This window comes from Quercus lobata, chromosome 3 (genome assembly GCF_001633185.2).
Source record: "Quercus lobata isolate SW786 chromosome 3, ValleyOak3.0 Primary Assembly, whole genome shotgun sequence".
In the NCBI taxonomy this organism is placed as follows: domain Eukaryota; kingdom Viridiplantae; phylum Streptophyta; class Magnoliopsida; order Fagales; family Fagaceae; genus Quercus; species Quercus lobata.
Genome location: NC_044906.1, coordinates 70,597,204 through 70,611,157, shown reverse-complemented (window position 1 = coordinate 70,611,157; position 13,954 = coordinate 70,597,204).

Below are 13,954 nucleotides of genomic sequence, written 5' to 3'. Positions count from 1 at the left end.
TATTGGTTATGAGAAATAACCTCTTTCAAGGAAAATTGCCTGAAATGTTCATAAATGGATGTACTTGAATCACAATCAAATACAGGGCAGATTCCAAGATCCTTAGTTAATTGTCAAATGCTAGATGATCTGAATCTTGGAAATAACAAATTGAACGATACATTCCCTTTCTAGTTGGTGTCTTTACCAGAGTTAAAGATTCTTGTCTTGCGAGCAAATGGATTCTATGGTCCTATATGTGATCCTCATATAAATTTCGACTTATCCAAGCTGCATGTCATTGACCTCTCTCCTAACAATTTTTTTGGCAAGTTACCATCCGAGTACTTTCAGAACTAGAGTGCAATCCTAGGGGTCACTGGCAAAGACAAATCACAACCAAGGTACATGGGAGATGACTCCAATTGTTACAAAGACTTAATGACTATAATGAGTAAAGGACTAGAAATGGAATTGGTAAATTTTTTGACCATCTTCATAGCTATTGATCTCTCTAACAATAGTTTTTTTGGAGAAATCCCAAATAGTATAGGGAATCCCAAGGCACTAATTGTACTCAATTTATCAGGGAATAACTTTATGAGCCATATCCTGTCATCGTTAGGAAACCTAATTGAGCTTGAATCTTTGGATCTTTCTTGAAATAGTGTCTTTGGTGAAATCCCTCAGCAGCTAAAAAGTCTCACATTTCTTGAGTATTTAAACCTTTCTCAAAATCAACTTATTAGTTAAATTCCACAAGGTGGGCAGTTTTTGACATATCAAAGTTCCTCTTTCAAGGGAAACTTTGGATTGTGTGGCTTTCAATTTTCAAAAAAATGTGGAAATAATGAGATACCATCTTCTTAAATGAAACGTGAATCATCCTTGGGAGAAGGATTTGGTTGGAAAGTGGTAGTGATTGGATATGCTTGTGGATTGGTAATTGGATTGCTTACTGGACATGTCACCTCAAGAAGGATGGATTGGCTAGTGAGAAATTTTGGAGTGAACGTACGTACGTGAAGATTAAGGTTGTGTTTGGCATTGGCTTAAAAAGTCAACTTTTTTTACTATTTAGCTTATTTTTGCTACTATTCAGCTTATTTTTGCAACTATTTATAGGCCTCATTGCACTTTTTGGTATTATTTATGGATCCCATTGTATTATTTCAACTACTTTTTAGTTTTATATACAGTACTTTCAGTAAAAAAAATTTAGTTTCAACTAAATAAATTATTCCCAAATGGACTCTAAGACAAGCAAAGGCACTTGCTAAGATTTACGACGATTGTAATAATTGTATTTAAGTGTGTAATAAGAGAAACCTAGTTGAGTATAATGAAATAATTGTAAGAGTCTTAGAATTATATTTTATTATACAAGATAGAAAAAAAAAAAGCGGGCACACCAATATTATATAAGTATGTCATCAACTCGCTATAGCTTAATACAAATCATTACATCACATCTCAAAATTTATATATATATATATATGTGTGTGTGTGTGTGTGTGTGTGTGGCTCAAGGGACAATCTAGAGTTGTGATTTGTGGTTAAAACAAAGTTTTGAATTTCATTTCAAAGACGGTTTTGAATTGACTATTAGAATAGAATATTTTGATACTAGTATGTACCGATATAATGTTTCAAGATTACTGTTAGGACAGAGTTTGGCTACAAACTTGGTTGTAAACTAAAGCTATAACTTCCATTAAAAAATTAACATGACTACGTACTTTGAAAATCTAACAATTGAATTGCATGTTTTTTATACTCTTAACACATGTCATATTTTGTGCCAATTAGATATTATTTACTGTATATTCCATTAACTTTATATTTCGCCAATGCCATTGCTAAATTCTATTCTCATATAAAGAATATTGCCATTTGATACTTCCTAGATCAGACTATTCACTTTGCAAAAACACAAACAAATTATAATTTAAATCATTAGGAAGTAAACCATTAAGTGTACGTTTGGCTCCAAATTAAAAAGCCAGCTTATTGTACTATTCAGCTTATTTTTGGTACTATTCATGAGCCCCACTACACCTTTTGATACTATTTATAAGTCCTAGCTAACTTTTACCTTTATCTATAGTACTTTCAGCAAAATGTTTTTAGTTTCAGCAAAATAAACAGATCTCAAATAAACCCTAAATATCCACGCAAATTGGAGACTCACACAATGTCTAGAATTAAATGGGTAACCCTCATCTCAAGCCCAAAATGTGATATCTAACACAAGGCCCCAAACATAGTATTCAATGCTAGCGGATTCACTGGAATCATCTTCCATGAATTCAGTGATGGCTTCATCCCATCTTCATCACCATCAATTCAATCTTCCCTGATCAAGATGTTGTATTTATGATATCAAAGGCTCTTAATTGGTGCGTCAATAAGTACACAGAAATATTACGTGCCATCACAAAATACTTTGTCAGAAACCCTAATAATTATATTATCTCTGATTGTTTCCCTCTTGCCAATGAGAGTACTATATCGCATGGTTTGGTCACTATAGACCCTAAATTAATGCCAAACTAAAAAACGTCCACACATTTCCATGCCTTAGTTGACAAAGCCTATGGCCCAAATTCGAATCAAAACTATCTCTCTAAATTTAACCCTTCAAAATCTAGATTAATTCTTGTGTTGATTTGTTGTAATGGTGGTGCAGGCCATGTACTTTTGAACCAAAATGAAGTAAAATTTGAAGCTAAAATGATTAGTTTTAATGTGATTATTTTTGAACCAACACCTATGAACCCTATCTACAAAGTTTATGAATTGATACATTCAAGCAATGCAATGCTTGGTATACGTGGTGCAGCCCTTACACATACAATTTTTCTCCGACCTGGCCCGGTGTTCATGCAAGAGGTGCTGCTTGGGACTGAATGGGCGGTGGAGATTCACTATGCAAGATTGGCTAGGAATGTGGGGTCAGAGTAAATGGAGTATAGGATACAAGCTGAGCAGAGTAGCTTGATAGAGAATTATAACATGGATGACATGGTAATAAGAGACACGGTTGCTTTTAAAGGAAAAAGATTGGTCCCTTATGACTTATGAGTGTATAATTGAAGGAACACATTTGTTTGAATACTTAGAGTTGACTAAAATAAATTTTGCCAGCATAGTACTCTGCTTCGACTTAGTAGGACCTGTGTAGTAGTAACAATTCAAGTAGAGGAGATTTGAATTTTGGAAATTTTTATTAAAAACACCAAAAAATTAAACTTTTAGTTAATAGTCTTGTTAAGTTAAGTCACAAAACAAGTGTAGATTGCTAATTTAAGAAAACAAGCTCATGAACATGCTGTGAGGAAGAGCCAATTAGAAGAGAAAAAGGAAAATTAAACTTTGATGCTGCTATCATGCAGGGATTGAAGATGGAAGATTCATGCATGCTTAGGACCAAATTTCTTCATCAGGGAGGGAGATGCATTAAGGGAAAAGCCCAAGCTATGAAGCCGGCCTTACTCGCTCTATCTAATGCCGCTAATCTAAAGATTTTAAACAATATTTTAGAAGTTGGTGCTGTGAATGTCTTAAATCTTTTGAACTTTGAATTCTTTTGAATTGTCATCTCATTGGACTACTTTTTCAACAATTGATGATATGTTAATGCATTCGACTCAAACTAATCTTGTTGAGAACTTATTGCTGATATCAAAAAATTTGGGACCTAAGATTTGTTGATGTTGTTGGGATATTTCCATTGTAAGAAAGAGATCCAATTATTCTTACTGATTAAAAAAAAAAAAAAAAAAATACAATTAGTGCTTACAACTTGGCCCAATAGGCTTTTGAATGTAATAGGCTTGGACCTATTTGGCTATTTCCATCTCTGACCTAAGTTTCGGTTCACTTTTGGATGGCAAAGATAGATAAATGCCCACCCATCCTAATAGAGAGCGTGAAATATGTTGGTTTTTTCTTCTAACTCAACCTAGATAATCCTGTCTTTCATGTGATGTGCATAAAATATGTTTTTTTTTTTTTTTTTTTTTTTTTTTTTTTTTGGGTGCATAAAATATGTAGTTATGTACACAAAAAGGGTACAAAAAAAATATTTGGCATACTAATAATATTGCCTAACTACGTGTCAGCTTACAGGATGCATTGGTTTGGATGTTATGTTGGTTGACTTAGGGGAAAAAATTACTGCACCAAAACAGAAACCTATTAATTAACCAAAAACAGAATGTGATCTTAGCGTGGGTATTTGGTTCATATCTTTGTCAAGTTTTAAATAATACAATTATTCTCCATTGATTACGCCCAAAGGTAAACTTTAAATTATGTCAATAACATTTTGCTTCAACCAAGTGTTGTTCAATTATGTGAAGAAAAATGCACTCTAACCCATGATGGACATTACATCATATTAATCATTTTTCGACTTAGCAAAAAATGATTAATCATCATTGAGCTTTGATTGGGTATTTTGGTTCCTCTTTTTTCCTTATATTTTTTAGGAGATTTAAGTTGGGATGTCTTTCTCTACTTAAATGATTTTCTAATGTAATTTAGCTGTCTCTTTTAAATCACAGCCTAACAAGTAACGTGTGAGCTTGCACCCTCCGAATACTTCCCACGTCTATTCCATGAGGTTGCTCCCTTTCTCTCCAAAACTTCTTCCATAGAAAGTTTTAAGTGAAGAAAATCAGACATCAGATTGAGCAAAAGATTTACAAATTTCTTATTCTTCTTTGTTCTTCAATAATACCCCTGTTTAACACTGTTTATTTTGCTTGAAGTTTTGGTTTGAAGAGATTCAATTAGAGGAGCTTTAGAGCTAGCAAGGTGGGGTATTGTACTGATTGTTTATAGTTTATGCCCAGAAAAGGCTGAGTAGATAGGAAAGCTTCAATCTTGGTATTAAAGTCAAAATAATCTACAGAAAAGCTTGGATCTTATAGCGATATGAAGAAGAGAGATTCAACATCCCTCGCAGTAATATTAATTTTGTTGGTATTTCAACTTTACTTCTATTTATCACCTGTATCAAGAATAAATGCGTCACATTCAACTAAGAGTCTAAGACTATTCAGGGTATGTGTTGCAAAATCCATTTACATTCTCGTCATTTATTGTGTGAAAGTACTTAAATTTGCTTTCTCGATAATCTTTGATGTCACGTAGACAAATAAATTCTTTGTGAGCAAATTCAGTCACAATAAAGGGAAGAGTCTGTTTATTAAGTGATTGTATACAATCATTTTAAGAAAGTTATGTGCATTGCACATGATAGGAATGACTAGTATATTTAGAACGAAATTTAAAATATTGAGTTATATGAGGAACCATGACCTCGGCCTGGTAATCTTGATTCCAATTGGGCCAAACCTACATGAATGAGATATTTATATAATTATTCATTTTCCATAATATATAATTTAAAAAAAAAAAAAATTGTTTGAGAAAAAGGAAAGTGGGTGATAAAAAGAACCTAGTGGTACTTGTCTGCTGTCCCAAATATTACTAATCCTTAAAGTTTGGCCCAAAATGGCTAAGTCTCAATGGATATGTGCTTAATTATGTTATATTAACTATTCATTCTTTTTATCATTATTCAATATAGGATTTCACTCACACTTGTAATCCAACACCTTATACTAAATAACAATCTATACTTTTATTGTTCTTTCAAGCAAAGAATCCAACAGACTGGTTCTTATGTCCTAATAATTTATATAAAGCAAACCATCATCAATATTACTTTTTTTTTTTTTTTTTCACTTGGGCCAAGGTCTATGTAATTAATTTTCCCATAATGGGAAACACTTAGGGTATGTTTGGTACACTAACGCTTTGTTTATTTCACTGGAAAATCTTTTGTAAAGATAGTTTTCCACATTTCTAGTGTTTGGTAGAACAAAAAAATCTAGTCAACAGAAAACTATCTTTAGTTAATGGAAAATCTTAATAAAAATAAGGCTTATTTTCTATAGGTTGTTTTCCAAATAATTTTTTTTTTTGGAAAACAATCTCTCTCTCACAGTAAGCTCTCTCACTTTTTCTCTTTTCCCTTTACTTTTTCTCTCCTCACACCTTCACTGTCATTAATTCTGGTCTCTCCTCTTCCATAGATATCTCTCTCTCTCTTTCTCTCTTCCCCTTTATAACACAGTTCTTTGATTATATTTTTTTCCCCTTACTAATCTTTCAATAGCTCTGGCTTGCAAAGGAGAACAAATTTGTAGTGGTAATTATTTTATTCCTTTCTACCAAAATCCCAATTCTTTGCTTTGAATTTCAAGCTTGATTTTCTTTTTTCTCTAAGAAATTTTCAATTTAATGGATTCCAGGTAGAAGTTACTTCATTTTCGCATGTAAAAGTGCAAAAGAAAAATAATAATAATAATAATAATAATAATAATAATAATAATAAAAAATAAATAAATAAATAAATAAGAAGAAGAAAGATTGAATGAAGTAAAATATGAAAATTTCAAACATTGGTGCCTATATGGCTCTAAATTGCTTTTACATAGGACGATCTTTACGGTAAATTAATAATATTTTTATATAATGAATGATAATTGTTTAGGAAAATTGCATTTGTTGGCAGATAAATTATGCAGATATTATGCAGTGATGATATATTATGCAGATACATTATGTAAATACATAATTTAGAGTAATATTGAAGACTTGTGGTTGACCATAGTAGACAATTAGTGTACTAGCAAAAAGAGTAGACAATAGAAGTTATTGTTATTTGTACTTATTAAAGATGTATTTCCCTTTCAATTTTATATATATATAGAAAAATGGTTGATATATATATATATATATATATTGTGGGGCCCAACAATTCGTGGACCAGGCCCATTTGCCCTTAGAGAGTCCGAAGGCCCAATCCGAGGAGAGCTGTGGCCCAAGCTCTACAACGCAGAGCACAAAAGAATTTTGGGAGGCAGCCGAGGACAGTGTAGTCCTCGGCAGATCCATAGTCCCACCAGAACAAAGGGGTGAAACTGGTATAGGGACGAAATTCGTAAGGAGATCCAAGATACCTTGGGGAGGTTATCCTTACTACCCTTCCAGATAAGACCCAGCGCCTGACAGAGCCGTACTCTGCAGTTTTATCAAACCATCCCCAACAATTCCGGGATTGGACTGATGGGACAAATGTCAGTGTTTGTAAAGACTGACCCTACACGTGGACGAAGGATAGCGAATGCAAGCTAGTATAAAATAAGGAAGTAAGTAAATCACAGGGGGGAGCCCAGCCCCAAATAAGAAAGAAAGACTACGTGGGGAAACATCTCAACCAGACTGGACTTCACGGAAGAAATCCCGCCGTTGGGTAACCGGGATAAGATCTCAAAAGGTCCTCAGATCAGCTTCGAGGAGCTCCATCCCACGGGGTACGACGCCTTAGAGCTTCCTCTAAAGCCATGACCGGGCATCGCCACTTGGCCAGCGGCTAGCTTTTCAAGCCCACTCTCTACAAATCATATTGTGAGGGACCTTTATTGCGTGAGCCCAAAAATGTTAGTGGGCCGCAAAGGAATCGTGTCCTTACAATTGGCGCCGTCTGTGGGAAGCTTGCGCGCTGGCGCAGGTGGCGGTGGAATCGACTCATGGGCAAGCAGAAGTTTCTGGGATCTCCTCCGTCTCCGACGACATCTAGTTGTTGCTCCGACGTAAGCTTCTGCTAGGGGCTACGTCTCGCAGTGCTGAGGGCGCGGATGTCTCTAGGGGCTTCCAGCCTCAGACCAACTTTCCCCGTCCTGGTGTAGGAGCTTGTGGTCGAAACATAAAAAAAATCTTCCAAGTTTTGGATAGAACCAAGGCCTTGCATGGTCCTCGGACTCAAGCCTATGGGGAAACCAAGTACATAAAAAGATCCTAAGTTTTGGACAGAACCAAGGCCTTGCATGGTCCACGGACTCAAGCCTATGGGGAAACCAAGTACATAAAAAAAAATCTTCCAAGTTTTGGACAGAACCAAGGCCTTGCATGGTCCTCGGACTCAAGCCTATGGGGAAACCAAGTACATAAAAAGATCCTAAGTTTTGGACAGAACCAAGGCCTTGCATGGTCCACGGACTCAAGCCTATGGGGAAACCAAGTACGTAAAAAAAATCTTCCAAGTTTTGGACAGAACCAAGGTCTTGCATGGTCCTCGGACTCAAGCCTATGGGGAAACCAAGTACATAAAAAAATCTTCCAAGTTTTGGACAGAACCAAGGCCTTGCATGGTCCTCGGACTCAAGCCTATGGGGAAACCAAGTACATAAAAAATCTAAGTTTTGGACAGAACCAAGGCCTTGCATGGTCCTCGGACTCAAGCCTATGGGGAAACCAAGTACATAAAAAAATCTAAGTTTTGGACAGAACCAAGGCCTTGCATGGTCCACGGACTCAAGCCTATGGGGAAACCAAGTACATAAAAAAATCTTCCAAGTTTTGGACAGAACCAAGGCCTTGCATGGTCCTCGGACTCAAGCCTATGGGGAAACCAAGTACATAAAAAGATCCTAAGTTTTGGACAGAACCAAGGCCTTGCATGGTCCACGGACTCAAGCCTATGGGGAAACCAAGTACGTAAAAAAAATCTTCCAAGTTTTGGACAGAACCAAGGCCTTGCATGGTCCTCGGACTCAAGCCTATGGGGAAACCAAGTACATAAAAAGATCCTAAGTTTTGGACAGAACCAAGGCCTTGCATGGTCCACGGACTCAAGCCTATGGGGAAACCAAGTACGTAAAAAAAATCTTCCAAGTTTTGGACAGAACCAAGGCCTTGCATGGTCCTCGGACTCAAGCCTATGGGGAAACCAAGTACATAAAAAAATCCTAAGTTTGCCTTGCATGGTTGCCTCGGACTCAAGCCTATGGGGAAACCAAGTACAAGTACAAAAAATGGTCCTTACATAAAAAAATCTTCCAAGTTTTGGACAGAACCAAGGCCTTGCATGGTCCTCGGACTCAAGCCTATGGGGAAACCAAGTACATAAAAAGATCCTAAGTTTTGGACAGAACCAAGGCCTTGCATGGTCCACGGACTCAAGCCTATGGGGAAACCAAGTACATAAAAAAAATCTTCCAAGTTTTGGACAGAACCAAGGCCTTGCATGGTCCTCGGACTCAAGCCTGTGGGGAAACCAAGTACATAAAAAGATCCTAAGTTTTGGACAGAACCAAGGCCTTGCATGGTCCTCGGACTCAGGCCTATGGGCAAACCAAATACAATGGCACGTAAACCTCATGATCCATCCGAAGAGAACTCCTCATTAACAGTAGGGTCAACCCCTTAGTTGCACGGGTTCCCCGGTCTACCCTCGGATCCTCCTGTGCCAAAGGGAATGGTGCGATACGGAGTTGGTCTAACGTGCATCGCACAGCGCTCAACAGCTATCCCGGTTAGTTCCATGAATTTAATCTATTTAGGATTACCATTGTCATACTTGATAACATTTGCGAGTTTGAACTAATAAGGGTTGTATTAAAGTGTTCTTCCACCCAGAATATTGTTAAAGGCAGGCTTAGACTTAATATTCAGACCCAAAGTGGTTGTTGCAAGAAAAGTATGTATAAAGAAATAAACACATCTTTTATTAAGACAAAAGAACAGCACAGTGTACAATTAAAGCTGAAACAAGCTTACATTAGAGTTAACTCCGTAAGCAAAAGAAAAGTACAAAAGAATGAAGATGATGCCGAGGAGGTATCTCAGAGGAGAGGTTGGCTACTGTTCCAAGATGTCGTCTAAAGAAACTATTCCTCGACGCTTCCACATGCCCATAACTCAGACAGCCAAAGAACCTGACCTCAGGCTAACACCATCTACAGAAAGGATGCAGGGAGCCGGAAGTTGGGAAGCCCCCGCAGAAATTTGCCTGCCACAAGGCAGACGGCGCTGATGGCGGAAAATCTTTCTTCTGACACACCAAAATTCTGGCGTGAACAGAACCTGCTTCGGATTTTGACTAAAAGAGAGGGAAATACCCTTTCCCCTCTGACGAAGCGGGGTGCTCCTTTGAATTTACGCCTCCTTTGCCCATAACTCACTACTCCGAGTCTCAGGAGGACACGGCGCCTCCATGGCGGAGAGAGCTCTTTTTCCCCTACTCTCGCCTCAAACATGATAAACTCAGGGAGTAAACTGAAGGACCTGCGTTCAAGTAAGACAGCTTTCATTCCTATTTATTCAAAAAGCTGAAGTGGTGGCATTTAGTGCACGCAACGTCCCAAGGAACGCTACGGACAAAATGCCTCCGGCTCGATTTCCCACGCCATCTGCAGTATTAAAGGAGCCTCGTGAAGGCACACCTCGAACACTGGGACGCCAGAAAATACCGCGTGACCCAAGACCAAGGAAATGCCTCTAAATCTGTGGGCTTAGTTAATTCGCGTCTCAGGCCCGTTCTGCATGGAGGCCCACGAACTACGGCCCATGCCAGGGAATAACAGTTGCCAAGGGCAACCTCCCGCTCGGAAACTTGTGAGATACCTGAGGGAAGACCAGGTGCGTAAAAAAGGGCATCAAGTTCTGGACAGAACCAAGGCCTTGTATGGTCCTCGGACTCAAGCCTATGGGGAAACCAAGTACAAAAATTTTAATTTTTACAAGCTCTGGACAGAACCAAGGCCTTGTATGGTCCTCGGACTCAAGCCTATGGGGAAACCAAGTACAAAAATTTTACTTATTACAAGTTCTGGACAGAACCAAGGCCTTGTATGGTCCTCGGACTCAAGCCTATGGGGAAACCAAGTACAAAAATTTTACTTATTACAAGTTCTGGACAGAACCAAGGCCTTGTATGATCCTCGGACTCAAGCCTATGGGAAAACCAAGTACAAAAATTTTAATTTTTACAAGCTCTGGACAGAACCAAGGTCTTGTATGGTCCTCGGACTCAAGCCTATGGGGAAACCAAGTACAAAAATTTTAATTATTACAAGTTCTGGACAGAACCAAGGCCTTGTATGGTCCTCGGACTCAAGCCTATGGGGAAACCAAGTACAAAAATTTTAATTTTTACAAGCTCTGGACAGAACCAAGGCCTTGTATGGTCCTCGGACTCAAGCCTATGGGGAAACCAAGTACAAAAATTTTAATTATTACAAGTTCTGGACAGAACCAAGGCCTTGTATGGTCCTCGGACTCAAGCCTATGGGGAAACCAAGTACGAAAATTTTAATTATTACAAGTTCTGGATAGAACCAAGGCCTTGTATGGTCCTCGGACTCAAGCCTATGGGGAAACCAAGTACGAAAATTTTAATTATTACAAGTTCTGGACAGAACCAAGGCCTTGTATGGTCCTCGGACTCAAGCCTATGGGGAAACCAAGTACAATTTAATTATTACAAGTTCTGGACAGAACCAGGGCGTTGTACTTTCCTCGGACCCAAGCCTACGGGGAAACCGACTGCTCGGATAAAAAAAAAAAAAAGGTTTGGACTTCGCAATATGGGCTACTGGATAAAAAGGTCAGGTCATTTCATCCACGGCTTAAACACCCTAAAGGGTTAGGCCCAACGAAGGAGCAAGGAAGATGGTGGAACGCCCCAGTATACAATGACCTAAGAGGTCTGTTCACTTAGTGGGTGGTATGTTTTGAAACGGTTATTCCTCACACGGCATCAAGCCTTCGTTTCTCTCCTCGGCTAGCAGGGGGTAAGTATTACTTTTTACTGGTCTGCTTTATTATGCCGAGCATTTCTATTAAAATTATGGCAACACCTTTTTATTATTAAGTATTTTGGTCTTAGTTGTCATTGATTTAAATGCGATATTATTGAGCCGAACAACATTTGCAAATTTATAAAAGCAAAGAGACAGAACATGCAGAGTGAAATAGAAACAACTTTTATTAATATGAAAAATTATTACAACGTACAAAAAGGGGCTTCTATAAGCCTATACAAAAAAGGGGCTGCCGAAGCAGCACTAACATCCACAGTACAGATAAACAAACGGTCAAGCGCCTTTTAAACTTGTCTTCGAAGTCTCTCCAATCTCTGCCACATTGTTGCTCATGCTAAGAGAAGAACTCACTTTAAAAAAAAAAACGAAGAAGAAGGAAATAGTAAGGAAGAAATCAATGAAGAAGATGGAGGAGATGAATGAAGAAGATGGAGGACATGAGTAAGGAAGGAGGAGAAGAAGAGAGAAGAGATAAAAAGAAAGAAAAGGAGCAAAAGAGGGAGAAGCAGAAGCACTTAGCCCTTGCCTCAGCCCTGACTCCTAACACGCTGGTGCCATATTAGGTACGCTCGTGAGGAGCCGGGTGGTGCTGGTCTTGGTTGTTCTCGACTCAGTCACGCCGAGAAGTCGACATGACGAGCCCCTGCTTCGAATTTTGGCTAAAAGAGAGGCGGGACAGATCTTAAGTCTGCGCCACCCTTGCCCTGACCGAGCCATTTCAAGTTTTGTCAGAATATGGTGTTTTGAGGAGGAGCGTGTTTCCTTCATCATTGGTTATGGAGGGCGTATGCGGATATGATGTATAACAAACGGGCTAAGTGGACGCTAAAGGGGAATGCGGATTTCAGATTTCAGAAGGAAGGAGAGGAGTCTGTACGAAAGTCACTGCCACCTGCTTGCCTTCTTATAGGAAGGGCAAAACGGGTGGAATTAAATGCGTTCAGAGTTTCCAAAAGAATCTGAAGAGAAAAGAGGCGCCCGTTCCGTTTCCCCACCTTATCAGATGAGCCGCCGGACATAAATGTGCCTCGTAAAGGGAATTCATTTAAGGGCGCGTCTGGGACATCCAAGCGGCAGGAGTAGATCACGAGTGGATTAAACGGAATCCCTTGAAAACCGGCTGACTTCCTGGGAAACCGCTCACATAAATGCGGGGTCAAACTAAATGGGCCATATTGAGGGCTCGGGTTTTGCCAAAACCCTCCTTTCCAACCCGGAAGTCGGACAGAAGGGTTTTGAGGGGCTATTGTGGGGCCCAACAATTCGTGGACCAGGCCCATTTGCCCTTAGAGAGTCCGAAGGCCCAATCCGAGGAGAGCTGTGGCCCAAGCTCTACAACGCAGAGCACAAAAGAATTTTGGGAGGCAGCCGAGGACAGTGTAGTCCTCGGCAGATCCATAGTCCCACTAGAACAAAGGGGTGAAACTAGTATAGGGACGAATTCGTAAGGAGATCCAAGATACCTTGGGGAGGTTATCCTTACTACCCTTACAGATAAGACCCAGCGCCTGACAGAGCCGTACTCTGCAGCTTTATCAAACCATCCCCAACAATTCCGGGATTGGACTGATGGGACAAATGTCAGTGTTTGTAAAAACTGACCCTACACGTGGACGAAGGATAGCGAATGCAAGCTAGTATAAAATAAGGAAGTAAGTAAATCACAGGGGAGAGCCCAGCCCCAAAGAAAAAAGAAAGACTATGTGGTTAAACATCTCAACCAGATTGGACTTCACGGAAGAAATCCCGCCGTTGGGTAATCGGGATAAGATCTCAAAAGGTCCTCGGATCAGCTCCGAGGAGCTCCATCCCACGGGGTACGACGCCTTAGAGCTTCCTCTAAAGCCATGACCGGGCATCGCCACTTAGCCAGCGGCTAGCTTTTCAAGCCCACTCTCTACAAATCATATTGTGAGGGACCTTTATTGCGTGAGCCCAAAAATGTTAGTGGGCCGCAAAGAAATCGTGTCCTTACATATATATATATATATATATATATATGTGTGTGTGTACGTACGTATGTTATTGTCTATATATATGAGCAAGATGAGTGGTAAAGATCATGAAAATTTGACAACTAATTTTGATTGTATCTATTGTCAAAATTTTAGTATGAAAACCAAATTCATTCTTGGTTTTTATTTATTTATTTATTTATATTGATTATATTAGTTGGTTTACATAATACACATATTTTAAATTATATAATAAATATTAAAAAAAAATTGTATACCAAATACTAGAAAACATTCTCAAACTCATTTTCAAAGTTATTACCAAACACCGGAAAATAA